Source organism: Epinephelus lanceolatus, chromosome 6 (assembly GCF_041903045.1).
Source record: "Epinephelus lanceolatus isolate andai-2023 chromosome 6, ASM4190304v1, whole genome shotgun sequence".
NCBI classification, from domain to species: Eukaryota; Metazoa; Chordata; class Actinopteri; order Perciformes; family Serranidae; genus Epinephelus; species Epinephelus lanceolatus.
Genome location: NC_135739.1, coordinates 18,444,691 through 18,462,911, shown reverse-complemented (window position 1 = coordinate 18,462,911; position 18,221 = coordinate 18,444,691). Strand labels below are relative to the sequence as shown.

Below are 18,221 nucleotides of genomic sequence, written 5' to 3'. Positions count from 1 at the left end.
CTGTATCTGTACCTGTATCTGTATCTGTATCTGTACCTGTACCTTTATCTGTATCTGTACCTGTACCTTTATCTGTATCTGTATCTGTATCTGTATCTGTACCTATACCTGTATCTGTATCTGTATCTGTACCTGTACCTTTATCTGTATCTGTATCTGTATCTGTACCTATACCTGTATCTGTATCTGTACCTATACCTGTATCTGTATCTGTATCCATACCTGTATCTGTATCTGTATCTTTATCTGTACCTGTACCTGTATCTGTATCTGTATCTATATCTGTATTGGCTGTTCTGGCCCTGTATTACTTGGTATCGGATCAAAACCAAATATGTGGTATTGCCTACCCCAGTATGGATTTCTTTACCAATACAAATTTAAACTTCTGCCTCTTTTCTGCAAGACTTGAGATGATGTATTATTACTCTGAATAGTCCTTTATGTTCTTCACACTCTGTTGATTCAAAAGACTTCTACCTGACGACTACTAACCTCAGTTTTGTTATTATTTTATTAATGATGAGATTACCTAACTGTAATTGTGCCTGTGTGTTTGTGCATGTGAGAACTCATGTAGAACTATGTCTGATGTTTGTATTAAATCTGTAAAGTGTACAGAGTCTCTTTTGGTGATAAAAATAAACCAGATTTGAGGTTGAACACGTCTTCATTGTCATGTTTTATATACACAAACATTAGCAGAGGCTCACTGTGTGTTCCAGTACCCACACTATCATATTATATAGTATGCCAAAAAAAGATTTAGTGTGTCCCAATACATAGCATGTCAAATGCAGTATGCCAAAAATACCAGGATGTTCTACTACATCCAGTCTGATTTTGCAGTATGCAAGCCAGCATGCTTTTCTGGCTATTCTGACCCACAATCCCTTGCACAGTGGATGATATCTCACATTGACTGAGCTGCAAACAGATGTCACAAGCTGCAATGACAGATGACAGCGCATTCAAGTAACTGATGACCAGTCGATAATAGGAATATTAGTTGATTGAGTGAACGAAATAATCATTATTACTACAAATAACAACAGGACATACCTATAAAAAGGACAATGACAGAGAACTTCAATGTAGTTTCACTGTCGCAAATATAATATGTTAACATCTACAATCCATGTAGTTGTAACTTTAAAGTTAAACTACATACATTGCAAAGTAACAACAGCAGAGCTCCTCAGGTTGATCTTCATCTCTGAAGAATTTGGTGAGTTGCACTTTTTTTTTTTTTTTACATCCATGGTAATGGACATAAAAGCAAGAGGGTCAAAGTTCAGGTCACAATATTATGAGGAAGTAGTATGTCCTGATTGTGGGCATACTGCACCCACCAGTATGTACTTTTTAAGGAGAGCTGCAGTACTTATTAAAAGTAAAAAGAACAAGTATGCAATTTGGAACGCACCCTTTGTCTCCCTCTTCCACCTCTTCTTCCTCAGACTTTTCTTCCTGCCTTTGCATCAACATGTCCTATGGAAGTTTCCAGTCCCTGTAATACCTCTCCTCTCCACTAGTTGGCCTCACTGTTTTCCCTCCTCAGCTGTCACCTGATCAGTCACCTGCCTGCACTCAATTGGTCATTAACCCACAGTACATAAAGCTCCAGTTTCCTGGTTTAGCTGCAGGAGTGTTTGGTCTGCTTCACTGCTGTAGTAGTCACCCTCAATCTTCAATCTGTTCCCAAACTTTTACCTCTCTAAAAAAACAAAAAAAAACAAAAACCCTCTTGGATTTGTTTGGCTGGTTAGACTGATGTCCCACTGACGAACTGTAAGCCTCTTTATTGACTTACTAGTAAACTGTGACTTTCTCACCATACTCTAAGGGGATCAGGGGATTCATATGCAGACTTGTAAAACCTAATTTATAAGCCAAAGTAATTTTGGATTAAATGTGCTCATCATTTCTTTGTTTCCAAGAAAGCCAAAAATCCTAACCAAACATTCTGGTTCTCTTATGGTGCATAAAGCTGGTACCATATGGACAAATTAGGATATGGAAGAAACATTTTTAAATGCTGCAGTAAAAATATCTCCATGAAACTTTTTTTTCAGTTCTGATTTTGTCTACATGGTGATATTTCAATCTGAGACCAAATGCGACTCCTCTTTCAAGTCTTTCAAGTCGACAGCAGGTAAGGCTTTTATCATTGTCAGATAATGCAAAGTAGTATGCGGTTTTATTGCAGAGCTATTGCATGATTTCAGTTCTTGCACTTTTGAGATGCTAGTTCACCTAACATATTGCATGCTAAACTGGTAGCAGTGTTTGTTGACTGGGTACTGATGGATAATGTTGAGGTCACGGTTGATGCTTGGAAAGTACAGTAACTTGACAAAAATGCCCCCAAACTTGTGTTCTTCATCTTGTTTATCCTTGTGCACATACTGGAAAAACACTTGCTACACAACATTGGAGGAGACATTTTCTCCCAAAGCACTCATAAGCCTGAGCTTCAACGCCAACAGTCTCACATTGTGCTGCTCAGCTTGCTTTGTCAAAGAAACTGTGCTTCATGTTTCGGCTGTGTTGTTGCAGCGCTGATGTTTGATGGTCCAATTACAGAAAATGGCCAAGAGAGCTGTTTATCCAGTGTGTTTTCAGAGTAAAGCCAGTGATTAAACGGCCACAGATAATAGTGCATAAATTGTGAGGTTTAACACTTTCGAGTTGTGGTTCCTGCTGATATTTGTGTCCATTCTGTCTTAAGTCCAAAGACGCTCAGAGGTTCGGAAGATCACAGAATGTGAAGCCTATATTTCCATTCAGGAGGAAAGCTTTGGTATAATCCCTGTGCTGTCTTTGAGTCTCATGCACTTGACCAGTAGCGTCAAGGAAACTGGGGAATTTAAAGACATTTGTTTGAAAAAGATATCGCATTCTTTCATTTCTTTCCTGACCCCAAAAGTGAACGTAGTCTGGCTGAACTCCAGAATCCCTCTGACTTGTGTAAACTTAATGTGAACTCAATCATGAGGGATTCTGACTCTGGGCCCGGCTAATTGCTGGTTAATTACATCCTCAGACACAGGTCATAGTCGGAGCCTGGGCCAAGTACTCATCTGTGCTGTCAGAAACTGAACCCAACCAACAGTTTGGCTACTTTGCTAAAGTTCATGAAAGAGTTTGAGCTGAGCTGTGTTTGACTCACTGCTATATGGTGTGTTTTTCATCACATGCATGCTTTTGTGTGTCAGAGAGTGCGTTTCACCTCCTAAAATATGCTCAAATAATCCCTTCTTTCACTATTTTGACATTTTCTCTATCTAGCCTGAAAATGAGAGCAAAGGCTGTTTCTATGCATCTTCAAATTCTTACACAGATATTGATAGAAGCTTTGCAGTTTTCTGATCCCCTCTCTTTTTCCATGCTATCAAGGCTGTGACAAAATCCATTCATACATAGGTGTAGATTTCAGGGGGGAGGCAGGGGACAAGCCCCCCTCACCTGCATTTGCTCCTGTTCCTTATTAAAACATGAGGCAGCAGAGGATGTTTATTTTGCAAAAATGAAAGACATTTACACCATAAATTGATGCAAAAAAGGCACAAATTATTGCATAAAAATTCACCAAAATGCAGGAAATTAAGTGTTTGATGCCCAAAATTTTTTGGTGGTGGACCCCCAAACCACCTGAGTGACATTATGAAACCCACGCCCATGCATTTATGTGTGACGTTACAGTTACACTGACCACTTCCTGCATCTGCTTCACATAAAAAATATGCGAACTGTCGATTTATCTATGTATGCATTTATTTAAGCATACATTTATTGTGCGGAAACTCATCAGGAGTGCAGAAACTAATACTAGCTGTGATTTAAAACAGACTAAAATCTAGATTTGGGTTTGTTTTGGTGCACTGCATCCAGTAAAGTTTGTTAGCAATCAGTTTGAGGAAAGACCCACATGAGGCATTAATATATTTTTTATTTGTTCAAATTTACTTTCAAGGTTATTGATTTCGATTGTGTACTGTTGCTGGACATTGTTTATCTGAAGAGTCGTGTCAGCCTAAATGCCTTTACTGCTGACTTTGTTGCTGAGTTGTTAGATTAATTAACTGGCTACCATAACAGTGTGACTTGCAGTATGGAGAGCTTTAAAAAGGCTGCTAATGGAATTAGTTATATTTAATCCCAGGAGGATGGCGATGGCATCTGTTGCTGTTTTTGTGCTGAAGAAAAAGGTCAAACCTTTTTTACTGTTTTGCTTTTGTGTATAAACTTGCAAGAAAACCTATAATCAGAATCTGTAGAGAGTCACGCTTACTCTGATTTTTAATTGCACTGAGGTTGATGATCTATGGAGGCACATTACTGCCAGTGTGATGAAGCAAAAAGATCCTGTGAGTCAGTATAATGAAGAGCTTTCTCAAAAATAGTGACGCAGTATTTCAAAATGAGTTAGTATGCCAAAATAATGACACTCTTTCTCAAAATAATGACTTAATATTTCTCAATATTTTGAGATAAGACATTATTTAGAGAAAGTTTGTCATTATTCTGAGATAAGTAAGTCATTATGTTTCTCACTCTTTTGAGGTAACAACTCATTATTTTTGGGGATATTAACTCATATTGAGAAAGTTTGATTATTTGACTTAAAAACTCATTATTTTGAGATATTTTACGCATTATTTTGAGATATTAAGTTATTGTTTTGAGATACTGACTCACTATTTTAAGAAAGGTTTTCATTTTTTTGAGATTATAGCCAATTATTTGGAAAAAGTGTGAGATAGTGCGCCTAATTTTGGACAATTTGCATGACGTATTTTGTTTGCGAGCCTGTAAATGCATTGATTTCTTATCAGTTAAGAGTTTGCTGATGTGGACCATTTGTGAAATGTTAATACTGGTGAACCATTAAGACCTTGCACTTATGCAGAGGTCTTTAATAGTAAATGAAGGCCTACATTAGAAGTATAAATAGGAGTCTTTTTCCTGATTTGATTCCTTTTTATTTTTAAATGCACTTCAGTACATACAGCAGTAAGTGAACGCATCACTGTTCATACGCCGTGACTTTCAGCTCTGATTCTAACTTGACTTCAGTAGTACGCTCATTCTGTTGCTGGCTCAGTTGAGTACAAAACTAGGCCCACACAAGTGCTATTTACAAGATTAATAGCTCCGCTGCGACTTATTTGTGACAGTAATCACATTATGAATGTTTCTGTGGGTCTTTTAATAGGCTTTTAACAAAGAAGTAACGTAGTGTGTATCACACACAGTTGACAACGGTGCTCCCAGTCACCAGTGAGGGGAGCTCCACCGCTAGTGCTGCTGATTAGGTCGGTGACAATGGTGTGATTCAGCAGTTAGTTCAGTTGGAAGATTTATTTGTTCATATACTGAAAACCTCCAGCATGCATACTGTAAATTACAAGAGAAGTTTGTTTGCATGAACTGGCATTACAACTTTGTTTTATAGGACTTGCAAGATTGAAATGTAATCAGTCAGCTTGTTTCATTTAAACCTGGTGTGTGAATACAGCCAGACTGAAGTAAGGTATTAAGCTACAGCTTTGTGTACCGTTGGTATGAGAGGAAAATGGCCAGCGTTTACAGAATAACATGAAGGACATGGTCCAGGCGTCATGACAGTCACGTTAGCGTGGCCTGTGACCTGTCAGTGTAAATAAGATGGATGGCCCTAGGAGAAGCTGGGAAAGAATACATATGAAAGCTTATTGTGCACATATGGTCCATTAAGCACTTTCCTGCTTGTTTTTATGGCTGGTTTAATCTTTTTTAATCTGTCAGAAAATCAATTTGTTCACGTCGCTGCCAGGTTGCTGAGCGGAGCACTCCATCACGCATCCATAGACCTTGCCTGCCTGAACAAGGCATTGTGCTGGATGCTAGTCATCAGAAACTGCTATACAGAGATAAATGAATGCATTGATGGATAGATAGGGGAGGAAAAGATAGAAAGGGACTGAAAAGGAGCCAGCAAGTTTATATGAAAGTGAGGGGCAAGATATATGGACAGCAGACAGACAGACAGACAGATAGATTGCCTGATTTACAGTTTCTAGAGATGCATGCGAATCTAATATAAAGTAAATAAAATTCAAATATAATGCAAAGAAAACTTGTAAAGTTTAATCCAGAAAATGTTCTTGTAAAAAATATATAAAACAGGGCCAAATTTTACAGGTAACTGACGTAATTGCTTATAAATAGCATCTTGTTTTAGTGAGGTTTATGCTTGTCAATTATAATCAATGACTGTGTATGTAAAGATGGACAATTCGTCTCCACTTCCTCCCACAGTACAAAACTGAAGCCAAAATATCCCAAATACTACGACTGCCATCTTGCGCTCGTGATGTTATTTGGAGCCAGAGTAGTGATCTCCACGGTATCGCTTTCCTGTCCATACACCCATCCAACCAATCCTAAGCAGCACCATTGACCCCAGGCACTTGATTGGCACACTTACACACACAGCTGTCAATCATGATGTCAACCCCATTTTTATAGCATCAAAATAACTAATTGACCCTTCGCTAAGTCCCCCAGACGCAGACTCGTCAATCATAACCTAGTATCAGGCCGGCTCAGACCAGGGTCCGACAACAACACAGCTGTGCTCCATTGACTCTAATGCAGTCGTTTCAGATTTCCTTCATTTTCAGGCTGGTTTTGTGGATTTGGAGCTAAATGTTGTGCCTGGGGCACGTCATGTATTAATGATACTCGTTACCTGGAGAGGTTGGAAAAAGATATACGTTTCTTCCCTGTTCCAAAACCAAAATCAGACCCTGAAAAGTGTAGGGTTAGCTAGCTAGCTACTGAAGATATAGCCTACTGAATGTATACACATGCTGCTTTTGCTTTTTAATGATTATAACAGTGGAAAAAAAGACCGACCCTGCTGTACAGGAACCAGTGAAGGGAAGCAGGGAAACTTTGCTGATATTCCAGATTGACTTGCCTTGGAGATCCCTGCCCATCCGGCGGTGGAGGTCCGGGTGCTGGCAGTGGCACGGGGTGGAGCCAAACACCGTCCATCTGCACACACTGTGATGCCATAGAGCTGGTTCAGTATCAGCAAAGTTTCCCTTTATATTCATCGTCTTCTGTGGTGATCAGCAATGATGTGGTGGTTCACTTTTACACTGTGATCTGTAGCCTATAGTTCGGCTTTAGCTTCTAACTATCTTTGTCTTTTTAACCTGTTGTTGCTGCTGAGTCAGTTTGACATCCTGGATATATCCTTCAAACACAGACTGTCTGCTTCTCTCTGGAATCACTGTTTCATTGTCCCAAAAATATGATAATATTTCTTCAGGGAGTGCAGTTAGTTACAGTGTGGGCTCCATGCTTACTGCGACGGCTTGATGGACCATCACAAAGGGGCGGGGCTTAGTGAAAGGTTAATTATAAACAAACTTTTCAGAAAAACAACACACAAAAGTTTATTTGATGTTTACTTTGCTCTTTTAGTTTGGCTTGTGTCCCATCCGCTTACATAAATGGGGCGGGGGTTTGAAATATACTGTAGCCAGCCACCAGGGGATGGTGGAGATGTTTTGGATTCACTATTAGGTAACTGTTTTGTTGTCTGTCTTTATATACAGTCTATGGTTTTAATATGTTCAACATGAAAAGATCTATTGAACTCCAATGTGAATTGTTTCATAGACAAAAAAATGTTGCTGTGGAACATGAATAATCAGACTTTTAATTTCCTCTCTGTATTCCAGACATAATATATCCTACTGCAGTGTAATGCCCTAACCCTAATGCCAGCAGTAAAGTTCCTCACATAATGACTTAAACAGAATAGCTCAAAACAGTAAAAATGCCCTTTTCAACCATATGAAGCTGAACAATTTAACTATCTGTTATAGCCTATAGTCACTACACCCATCTGTAAAAATGGAAGACTTTAAGCTCAGTGAGATAGTCAGAGAAAGAAAAGAAGGGAGATAGATTGAGCTTCGTTTCTAAAACCCCACAGTGAACCAGTGATTATCCTGCATTCAGCAAAAACCAAATAAGTCCTGTAATTCCTCCAAAGGGCTGGGATGCTAAAAGAGCTAATTTGACAGAACAAGTATAAGAGAGAAAAAGTATTTTCAGTAATAATCTGTGGATTTAGCTGGAGAAAGGGAGGATACCTGGGATAAAGCAGGGGTTTGGCTGAATCCATTACACCAGTGCTATGGGATTATTAACACAGCCAGGAGTCACTGGGGCTGATAAATACCCATATGAAGACATTGCAGGGGCAGTGAAATGTGTCATTTCCACTCCCGACAGCACGGAAAGGAAGAAAAACCATTAAAATTGCATGCAATTTATTTGTCAGCTTAGAAGAAAAAAAAGAGAAAAAAAGAGAAAAGTCTGTATCTCGCAAAAGTAGGGTTTTTTTTTTTCAAAGCAGGGAGGCTATTTTCTCCTTGAGCTGCTCGGAAAGGGAATACGCCTTATTAGCCTCTGCGACACACAGAGCGTTATTTGGTTATGCAGTGAAGCCTAAAACAGAGTCGGCGTTTAAAGCTGCTTCGTCCCTCCATCTCACTGAGTGATTACCTCTGTCAGGCCTTCAACAGACCACGCAAGACGCACACAAACAGGCACACACACACACACGCGCTCTTCGGCGAACCGGTGCGTGTGCACATGCACACACAGAGCATAAAACACCTGTCCCCTAAAACGCCCGAGAGCTCTCATCCTGCCTCTGCCACACCTCAATGTGCAGTAATTCTGGAAAAGGGCCTCTTTAAGTTTCGTGGCCATAAAAGCCAGACGCAGGCTGAGCCATTAAATAGCTGCTGTGGGTGCTGGGATGCATCCGCAGCTCAGAGCAAGGAAACATTCCTAGACCATTAGTCTAACACTCAGATCTGTAGACAACAGGAAAAGAGCCGCCTATGAAAATGTGTTTTATTCTTTGTGATGCAAATGCGGTAAATGAAAGGGCGTGGGTGAGAGATACTCAACAAAAGCCATTTCCGGGATGAATGGAAATAGGAGGAAACTGAAATAACTAACACAGCATCGTTAATGAGTTTTGTTCAAAAGTAGGAAGCAGTTGGCTCACAGTCCCTCTCCAGCCGGTCTCCTCCTCGCTCTCTCCTTGAACACGGCAAAACTCAGGAGGAGGACGAGGAAATGCAAGCCAGCACTGGTGGACGCTGATGTTCTGTTAAGCCCTGTCTTAATTAAAAAACATGAAAAGACAACAAAAAAGCAGAGAACCCGAGGATATGCTAGTTTACTGTTCTCCCTGAGCCCTTTCCAAGGACTCTTGCTAAATGTTTAATTTCACTGCAGACAGTGACATTTATCAGTGGGTTTCTAGTGGGGATGCTTATAAACAGCCTGTTCCCTGGACGGGGGCATCTTGGCCTGAGGTGGGGGTTGGGGGGGGGTGGCCAGACAGATGGAAACTGACATGGAGGGAGATGGAGAGCAGAGACACACAGCATCAGTGACTTTCTGATTGAAAGAGAGAGCAACAAACAGAGGGATGAGAAAAAAAGACAATGTGATTATACAGGATTTCCAATTTGGTGCTGACTATCTTCCCCACATCTATCCATCGTCAAAGTATTTGCTGGGATTAAATGAGCAAGAGAAGCAGCAGTAGCCTTTCATAGAAACATTTCTCAGAAGGAGAGCTGCCTCTCGGGGCTGAAATAAACTCATCGGTTGAGACTTCATGGTTGAAGCAAAGAGCCACAGTTTTTTAGGCTGAGTAACAAGGCGCTGTATTCCAATGATTCAGGTAAAGTTGGGTACAGACAGGCACTTTAAGTAGGTGCTGATTTGTTGCCAGCCAAGTTTCAAGGCTAGATATCAGCTATTCTATTCCATGGTCTGGGTTAATACTCCATTCTGATTGGCTGCAGGGTGTCCGCTAAGCCTGATAATGGACACCTAGTCGTTCAGGTGAAAATGTCTGTACACCTCTCTAACTTAATGCGCAATAGCAACAGGGACGCAGCCAAAGTATCTGTTTACAATTCATTTCCAACACTGAGTGTTGTCTTCAGTGCCTCATCCTGTGAACACCACAGGATGGAGACTGCAACACACAAGCTGCAGGAAGTACACTGCTCTTCTGAACCTCCTGATACTTTATAGCACATCAGCGATCATCTGACATCCCGTTAGCTCTTCAGCCCACTACTTCAAGCTGCGACCGACAGTGATGTATCATTTGTTCTTGAATATCTTGATATTGATTTGGGGATAATCACATGGTTGGGTAGCTAGTTAGTGTTACTAAGAGCGCAACCACCTACACGCAAACCCTGTGAAGACCCAAGCCTGCTCGTTCCATCTCAGGAACCGGGAAGCAAACAGACCCCATAACATCACATGGTCTGGAACACCCCTTGAGCACTACACCAACCCTGTCTACCTTGGTGTAACACTGGATCGCACTCTCTCCTATAAGGAAGACGTCAAAAACACCAAACTGAAAGTTAACTCCCAAAATAACATCCTCCGGAAGCTGAACAACTCCAAATGGGGAGCCACAGCACATACATTAAGATCTACTGCTTTGGCCCTGTGCTACTCCTCTGCGGAGTATGCGTGTCCTGTTTGGGAGAGATCATCCCATGCCAAGAAACTAGACCCAGCATTGAATAACACCTGCCACTCAATCACTGGCTGCTTGAAGCCCACCAACATAAACAACCTGCACCTCCTCGCTGGCATTGCCCCTGCTGATGTGAGATGGGGAGCCGCCAGCTGAGTAGAGATGACCAAGACCACCAGTGATGAACGCCACCTCCTCTACGGACGTGTACCCCCGGCTCAACGGCTGAAGTCCAGGAGAAGCTTTCTCAGCCATGTCCTGCCCCTAACAGCATCATGGGAAGAAACCAGACTCCAACTATGGACAAAAAGGCTTGAGGATGACCCCCCTCCTACTGACATGGGTATCCCTCCTTCTGAAGCCCTCCCCCCGGGCTCAGAAGCACCATGGGTCCAGTGGAAGACACCCAACCGCCTGAGAACAGGAACAGGGCGATCAAAAGCTGCCATGGCCAGATGAGGCTATGAAACTGGCCAAACCACCTGTGAATGTGGAGAAGAGGACCATACAATGCAGCACTGCCTTGTCTGCCCCTACTACCCAACCAATGCAGCTCAAAGGATCTTGCAGTGTTCAATAAAAATGCAAAGGACTGCGTAAAGAAATGGGAAACTGTCATATAACCAACCAGCTTAGAAGGAGAAGAAGAAGAAGAAGAAGAAGCATCCACTCATTTGGGGTCGGGTCAGGGTAATCGCTGGTAAGTGTAACTAAGGCTAGATAGCTTCTTTTTTATGTGGATGTCTAAGTTGCCTGTGACCGGTATTTTCCGAACGCTTTGCCCAAAAGACGGAGAGTCAGTCATGGTGCAACATTTCATCCACCACATATCCAGCCACAAGCTTCATCACTTCTTTGTAGCTGCAACTGTCCATGATTAAAATCTAGTTTTGGCTGTTTAGCCAGTGTAGGGCTACAGCCGACCTCCATGGCTGTGGAGGGCTAACCTTTGGTGGGGTGTTTTTCCTGGAGCTTTGAGTTGTTGTGTTGTGTGTCATTATAGCTGAGGTGTTTGAGACCGGAGGTTTGGGGACATGTCTTTTGCAGTAGGAAGTGTTTCAGTCTGACTACCAGGAGCAACAGTGATCTTGTCATCTTTCCTCTCGACAAAATCATAGTGATGGGAATATTTCCACCCGCTAAGCTAAGAGTTTCCAACTAGCTTGCTGCTTTGTGACGTGCTGACGCAGCGTGACGATTACAAGAATGAGTCCGCTGATGTGATTGTTGTATTTCAAGTAAAAGTAACGTAACGAGTTGTGTGGTTTTGGAGTAACCGTATTGTTATTGCTGAAATTTTATGAGTAATAAGTTACACTACTACCTAAAACTGTTAATAATGTTTCCACCTCATGTTGCAGATTATCAGCTCATTTTGTAGACAGAGTTGGTAAAGTTGATTTTGGGTATTTTTTTTAAATAAATTTATATTTTGAGAACAGTTAGTTCTCTGTTTGTGGACTTTTCTGGTGAGATAACCTCAAAGTTCCCTTTCCTTCACTTATTTAGTAGCTATTTGTTGTTTGACTTCACACAAAAGCTCTGTAGGTTTCCATTGTAGTGAACCCTTGTTAGACACAGAAAAGAAGTGGAAAGTAAGGGTGTTTCTGGTGAGAGGGAACTATCATTACCTGTCAGATAGAAGAGCTTGTTCCTTTGAAGCAGGGAAGGCTACTCCAAATGACGTATGCTTATTTATGCCCCCCCCCCCAACCCCCGCCGTCCTCTCTCTCTCCACAGTCTACTTCCTCGAGGCATACATTTTCTCCTCTCCATTCATATGTCAGTTCCTCCCTCCACAATCCTTCCCCTGCAGATTTATTCAGGAATACGAAATGAAATCCTCTCGCACTTTTGACTTGTATTAAACGCCTTCATTCAAAATGAGTCTTGTGAAAACGACTTCCACTGAGGAGGTGCTAGGGCACAGAGTGTGTTAACATGCAGACTGTACACTCGACTTAGCCCCTCTTCAACACATGTGACGTGACCTGACCTGTCAGACAGCGGGGTAAACAAAATGAAGGGGGCATGGGAGGTTACAGACTAAAGAGGCTGATATTAATCCTCGAGGCCTCTTCAAGATGACAAAAAGAGACTTGCAGTGAAAAAAGCACCAGCTCCTCTATGTCTCTTATATTCCTCTATTATGGGTCACATGAACCCTCTCCACCTCTACTCTCAGCATCACTGCAAACTTTGAGCAAGTTCTAAGTTTGACGAGTGTTGAGGCATTAAAATGAAATGTCTGCCCTCATGGGGAAATTTGCATCAGGCTGAGTGTCCTTCAGAGTAGTCATAGACTGGCGCCCTGCTTCAGAGCCAAGTCATGATTAAAGGTACAGTCATCAATCGAGCGGTGTGAGAGCAACCAGATCCTTTCCCCCTGTCATTTACCATCATACCTTCACTGTTATTTATGATTATTTCTGATTGAATTAGCCATTAGTGCCAGTGTTTATGTCGTTTGATTGACATTGTATGAAACTCACCCCTCAGTGCATTTCTGAAACAGCTGACTGTGACTTTAAGACGAGGTGTGTTTGTGAGACTGATGAATCAGCGTTGCATTCAGCAGCCAAACAGATGTTGTTCCCCTCCTGTTAGCAGAGAAATGCCTACAGTGTCCTGCACGGGACATTTGGCACCCTGATGTCTGTCATTATTCATCGTGAGAGGGTTTCCAATAACAAGGGCAGGCAGGGGGCATTTTTTGAGCACATTATCCACAGAGAGATGCGTACATAATGCATGGCACTGCCATGAGGCACGCGAGGCAGAAAGTGGCCCCTGCTCAGCGTGATCTTGCCTGGATAGCTGAACTGAGGCTCGGGGAAAAGATTGAGAGATGGAGCAAGAGTCCTTGGAAAGAATCTGGTCATCAAGTGTTAGGATGTTGATGTTTAAGTTTCAGCAAGGCCTGTGGGCTGTGGTTGTTATGTTGATATATGCTCTTTGTGGCCTCAGAGACAGATGGAGGATGTAAAGGAAAGTCTTTTGCAAAAAGATCTGCTTTTTTTAAGGTGGTTGTTCAGGAAGATCCGACTGCTGCCTGTGTCGTACTCTGCAGCAGAAGCAGTAGGGACTCACTGCAAAGTGCGCAGGAAAATTTCACTTCATACTTTCTTTCATACGATATTGAGAGTAGCCGTATTAATGCGGGGAAAATGGAGCAATGGACGAAAAAGGAGAGACGGATAGACAGAATGAAAGCATCAGCTCTTTAACAGAGGAGTCCTCCCATGGGAATATGTAAATAGTTTCACTTAAGTGCTTGAACTAAAAGAGACGAGAGTGAGTGAGAGTGCTATTAGCAGGGAATAGATGCATGCTGCTGGAAACTGTGCTCCCATAAGCAAAGATTTTCTCCATCAGCTTCACCTGTCATTTAGTGATAGGAAAAAACCATCTGTTATCAAAAGTGGACAGAATAAATATGACTTCATAAAATGAAGTTGGCTGCGACTATTTAAAATGGAGCCCTATGGATGATGCACTTTAAAGTCACTACTGCAGAACTTAAAATAACAACTGTGGTCCTGTGAGTCCTGAGTGCCTCTTACATTAAAGATATTTAAAATCTGTGTGGTGAAGAGGACTTTTTATCATTTTGGGTGGTGGATTGAAGATGAGGAAAGTTTTTTTCTTTGTCCTTATCCTTGCTTCTTGTCAGGGTTGTGATGATTCTGCCAAGAATGTGTGGCTTCCTGGTGTTGTCCAATAAAAACTAGGGTTGTACAGACATGGATTTTTTCATCCAATACCAATAACCGATAATTACTTGCTTCTCATGGCCAATAACAGATACAATAACTGATCATTTTACATTTTTGTATTTTAAAAAGAAGTGTATAACCTGTAGTTTATAGCTGAGATGTAGTGAGAAAATACGGATGATTTAATATTCCATAGCTCTGACCTAACCAAATCAAACTGATATCACTGTTGCTAACCCAATGAAAACAAAGAACAGTTCTGACTTTTCGTACCTGCTGAAATTAGGCTGTGAAAAAGAGGGAGATTTTTTGGGGTACTGTCAAATGGCCGACCCTCAACACCCCTGCCCTCATATGACCCTACACTGCAGATGAACATAATAAATACAAGGATGTGAAAGTAAAATGACTTTTAGTCAGTATAAGACTCATAGTCAACGCTAAGAGATAGGGAGATTATGAAGTCCAGTGTTACTGTGTAATTCTCTGGTGTGTCAGTAAAGTGTATAAACTACACTGCAGAGTGGTCTCTACTAACAGCAACGAATGACAGTTGACTCATATGAACATCGGCAGATCCGCATTACATCTGGCATATGAAATGTTTATATCATCATGCTGCATTTTTATAGACACACTCAGGCACCATCTCACCATCCCACGATAGACTAGCCACAACTACCAAGTAGAATAGCGATGATTTATTGATTCACCTCACGCATTAACACTCAACTCAGACACACAAGCGGCTGTGTCTCACACACGCACGCAGCCACAGAGCCAGACGTGCACAAGACTGGGTTGCCAGGCAATGACACAAGTGATTGCTATCTGTAGCATCGCATGGCAAGTGGTTATTAAGTTTAACAACAGAGTCGAGCCTGTTGAAAGCTTGGTGTTGGATGGAAGCCGCTGCTGCTAATTAGGTCGTGCTAACACTCTGGAAGCGGTCCTTCAGGGCTGTGTCTAACCTGTTCCGCAGTTGGAGGTCAGAACCCCCAGCGCAATCCTGTTGCCTTCCTCTGAAACTGGGAAAGACATCCACACCGCGACATGTTTTTCCCTCCTGACAGCAAACTGTGGTTGTTGTTGTTCTTCTCTGTGTTTATTGTCAGCTTGCAAACCAAGTTTAAGGGTACATGTTAGCCACCGCCTGTGTCGGGTGTGTAAGTGCCGCTCTTGTTAAGTCAACAAAAGCAGTCTGGCTTCTGGCTATTTATCTGCTATAATTTTAATTATCGGAACAATGCCTGATTCTAAAAATGTCCCATTATTGGCTGATCATTTATTAGCCTGATGTATATATCATGCATCTTGAATAAAAATATCTTTAAAAACAACTTTCAGGTGTTTTATTAGGAAAACTGTGACTGTTTGCCCTTTTTTAATTAGCCAGCTTGTCTGCCTCCATTTGTTTATCTGTCTCTGCCTACCTCTGTTTTGTCTGCATCTCTGAAATATGTCTCATTTCCATTTCTACATCAGTAAATCTGAACCTAATTTTGTTCTGTTTTGTTCTGTTATCCATTGACTCCTGGCCACTGGCTTAGCAGAGTTTCCCTCCTCTCTTTTTGCTCTCTCTTGCTTCTCAGTTTGACCTGCTAGAGGTGCTGGCGGTCCAGAAACATGACCCTATGTATCCGTTATGGCCCTAAAGAGAAAGGGCCTCTCCTGGTAGTACTGAGGAAGGTCTTTCTGCTCATCTGCTCTTCAGTGTGACTCAGGACAGCCTTGATCCTGCTCTTTTTCAGCAATCTACCCTTCTGCTGAGACATCTGGGGAAATTTCCACAGTTACCTTTTGGGACTTAAGAGTTTTCCAAGAGGATTAAGAGTTTTTCCAACTCCTCTGCCTTGAGCAGAACCTTCATCCCAAGGCTCTTCTTCTCTCAGAGCAGTGAAAGTTTCTCTTCCTTCCCAGCCCATTCCTGGGCTCTGCATAGTCTATACTATAAATCATATGTATGTACATTACAAAATAGATGTAGGAGGATCCATTAACACAGCAGCAGGTAGGTAGAGTTCTAGTTTGCACCTAATTTTGTTTGGAAGATTACAAATGTGTGCTATAAGTGTTAAAATGCTGACCTCCCTGATCTTCAGCAGTCTGTGGGTCCTTCTGGATTTTTAGAATAATGTTGTAGTGAATGTTTGCAGCCTCAGCTGAGAGAGTCTGCTGGTAGAGTAGATGACCTCTGACTGGAATCAAGTCTTCCTCTGAACACCACAGGCTGTTCTCATTTACTGTTTCTACCTATACCTACAAAAAGTAATGCACTATAAAACACAGGCTGTCATACATGATATGACAAGATTAAAAATAGAGGGAAGTCAGGTGATGTAGTATAAAGAGCGACAGTTTGCATAGGGAGAAGGTTGGGGTGGTGGATGGGTTAAACAAACCCTGAACTTTCACCCAGCATTCACTAATATCTGTGCAGAAATGTTCTTACTCTCCGCAAAAAATAAGTACTTGCACAAAATCACCGTCGGATTCATGACACGTGCGTACCAGCCAATTTTGATCTGCAATCAGCACACTACCACGCCCCCATTTCTCCATATAAGGAAACCGCTTGCCTAGAGTTGATTCATGAATGAAGGAAGCGGTTACGTGAGGAAAGAAGTAGCCTAGTAAATTTCACAGTTTGTTAGAAGCGATGGCGCCGGGTCTTACAGGAATGCCATGGGTCATTGTAAGATTGTGGAGGACACAGCATGCCAGGATGATCTTGCACACCTTCTCAGGGGTATGAAGTAGTTTGCCACCGGCCGTATCTGATCCAAACACCTCCAACGGCCCTTAAGCACACCAAAAGTGCGCTCTATGGCGTGTGTGTGGGCATGTACTGTATGTTATTATAGCGCACATCTTGAGGGGTTTCAGGGTTTGCGTATGGTGTCATCAGCCATGTTTTAAGGCCATATGCCCGGTCACCCAAACAATAACATTTTAACATTAACGGAATGGAGACTTACTGAAAATACTAACTTAAAACAATTGAAATAAAAGACTAGAACAAAAGATGCTCACCAACAAGCCATCCACTTCTCACAGCCCCTGCCTCCAAACGCATTCCCACTGTACTGTTTTGCAAAATAAATGAGTCGTGGGTGCCTCCTGGCCAGCGGGCCACAGCCTTAAGGATATGGCAGTCGGCATTACAGATCATCTGCACGCTGATGGAGTGATAGTTTTTCTGTTCATGTTATTGTTAATATTTTAATTGTCACAATGATGAGGGTGAACGTGTGTCAATTTCATGGTAATTTAATCCATTTGGCCAATATATTAGTAAATTAATTATTTTAAAAAATGTTAATTAAATCTCTTTTTCATGAATGTGGTTTTATAGACTCTGCATGTACTTAAAAGGTATGTTTGCATTTTCTAAGTCAGTTCGGCCTTCCTCATTTGTGCGTACGCATGGTCTGAGGCAGTTCTAAATTTGTTCGCAGAGTAAGAACAAATTCGGGTAAGAAAATATTGATGAATCCCGGATTTGTGCGTCAAACGATCGCGATTGTTGGAGACTCTTTACTCAGTCATTTCCTGGTTATTACTTTTTTACTGTCTGCTATAAGTATTTGTAATAAATATCTGTCCTGCTTTAACTAAAGTCAGTGTTGAGTTATTTTGAGTAACATTCGTCACTTCAGGTTGACCCAACAATGGTTCTTTTCCTTAACCTATCTGGTAGGGGCGCTGATTCGTAAGATATCAAACCAACGGGCTCAAAGTGGAAAAAATGAGAGCCTGATTTCCCTTATTCACATGTTGGAATGTGTATTTGGTTTGGAGGGTCCGTGAACCAAAATAAACCAAAGAGTTGTTTAATGAGTCAGTTACTTAAAGCGGGATTTGTACTTCTGCATGGAATCGACGCTGTATCTACGGCTTAGGCTCTGCGT

General features: G+C 41.7%; 1 long non-coding RNA gene across 1 annotated transcript in view; it reads left to right on the top strand.

Moving 5' to 3' along the window:
• Positions 1-1,558: 1,558 nt before the first annotated feature.
• The window catches only part of LOC144463666 (uncharacterized), a 142,238-nt gene continuing 125,575 nt past the window's right edge, over positions 1,559-18,221 (top strand). Inside the window, exons 1-2 of the long non-coding RNA XR_013491712.1 lie at positions 1,559-1,791; positions 2,076-2,155. This is a non-coding gene — a long non-coding RNA (uncharacterized LOC144463666). The remainder of the gene's footprint in view (positions 1,792-2,075; positions 2,156-18,221) is intronic.